Genomic DNA, 2,141 nt, shown 5'->3' with positions numbered 1-2,141 from the left:
TGACCCTTCTGACACTGGCAACACTTTCTCCTTCTTCACTCTATCAAAACTCTTCAGGATTTGCATTTCCTGCTGCCTTTGCTGATATAACAAGGCTGAGCACACATCACCAAAAGGAATATGATTGGCAATGAATCACATTTATCCTTCCTGTCAATCTGATGTGGATCTTGTATTTTCCCGGAACCAAACAACCTGAGCAGCAAGTGTGGGTTCCAGTGATTCCCACCGCTCTGAGAGAGAGAAGATGTGATAATGAGCCAGATAGAAGAAAGGAGTGAGATAGAGAGTAAAATATCCCTGGTCTGTTCCTACTAACCCCCCAATACCCGACTTAAAATGGCATTGTTTTCTCCTGTCTCTCCACATTCTAATCCATTGATGTTTGCAATCCTTTCATCTGTCCCTTTAATTCCTGTTTCCTAATCCATTGATGTTTCACAATATCCCAATCCATTGATATAACTCAGTCCATAGAATTTCCCAATCCAGATATTTTCCAGTCCATTGACTTTCCCAATCCATTAATGGTTCTTGTCCATTGACATTCCCAATCCATTTATATTGCCTGTGATTTCAAAGCAACTGTGGACTACAAATAGTATCAGTATTATCAGATGCATCAAGACGAGGTGCAATAGCCAAGTGGACAGATGTTGGGTTTATAAAGAAAAAAGCACTGGCTCGATATTTGTCCAGTCTAACACTGGATCTGAACTCTCAACCTACTGTATTTCTGTGGGTCTGCTGACTTGCAGATGTGAAGAACCATTGGATGTTTCTCAATCCTCTGACTTTTCTCATTCTTGTGCCGCATTTGTTCCTTTGGGTTCACCAGTGAAGAAAATTATTTCCCATTACATTTGGTGAAGACTTTAATAACCTCACGTTCTTGTGTCTCACCATCTCAGGTCAAACTCCCTACAGAAACTTTAAACATTTAACTAATCTGCCGGAAACATTTTCAAGGGCGCAGCCATTCCTTCATTATGTTTCCTTCTTTGACATGTGATTCATAAATATGTGTGCAATGGAGAGAGAGAATGAAAAAAAGAGAGAAAGAGAGGGAGAGAGAGTGCAATAGAAAGTTAGAGGACCAGCTAAAGACAGACAGAGAGAGAGAGGCAGAGAGAGGTAAAGCGTTGGACAGAGACAGAGAGAGAGAGAGAGAGAGAGAAGCAGAGAGAGTCATTGAGTCATGGAGTCATTTTGCCCATCAAGCCCATGTAAATCAATCCATTCAGTCCCATTCCCCCGCTCTATCCCCATAGCCGTGTTAGTTATCTAAATCTGTCATATTTATTATAATCTTGTACATGTCTATCAAATCTCCCCTCAATCTCCTTTGCTGCAAGGAGAACAAACCCAGCTTCTCCAACCTAACCTTACAACTAAAATCCCTCATGTCTGGAACCATTCTGGTAAATTTCCTCCACCCTCTCAAGGACACTCACATCCCTCCAAAAGTGTGGTGACTAGAACTGGATGCAATTCTCTGCTTGTGGCCAAACTAGAACTTTATACAGGTTTAGCATAACTTCCCTGCTTTTGTCCTCAATACCTCTATTTATGAAGCCCACGATCCCATATGCTTTGGTAACTACTCTCTCAATGTGTCCTGCCACCTTCAAAGAACTATGCACATGAATTCCCAGGTTTTTATTCCTACAAATATACTTCATTCATATAAATCTGTAAAAAAATGCATTCTAAAACAGTTCAAAACAGCACAAGTTAACAGTCCAAAAAGTGCAAAGGTGCTATTGCACCTCGTCTCGATGCATCTGATAATACTGATACTATTTGTATTCCACAGTTGCTTTGAAATCACAGGCAATATAAATGGATTGGGAATGTCAATGGACAGGAACCATTAATGGATTGGGAAAGTCAATGGACTGGAAAATATCTGGATTGGGAAATTCTACAGACTGAGTTATATCAATGGATTGGGATATTGTGAAACATCAATGGATTAGGAAACTGGAATTAAAGGGACAGATGAAAGGTTTGCAAACATCAATGGATTAGAATGTGCAGAAGCAGGAGAAAATGATGCCATTTTAAGTCGGGTGTCGGGGGGTTAGTAGGAACAGACCAGGGCTATTTTACTCTCTATCTCACTCCTTTCTTCTATCTGG

Source organism: Heterodontus francisci, unplaced genomic scaffold (genome assembly GCF_036365525.1).
Source record: "Heterodontus francisci isolate sHetFra1 unplaced genomic scaffold, sHetFra1.hap1 HAP1_SCAFFOLD_184, whole genome shotgun sequence".
In the NCBI taxonomy this organism is placed as follows: Eukaryota; Metazoa; Chordata; class Chondrichthyes; order Heterodontiformes; family Heterodontidae; genus Heterodontus; species Heterodontus francisci.
Note: the sequence above shows the minus strand (reverse complement) of the source record.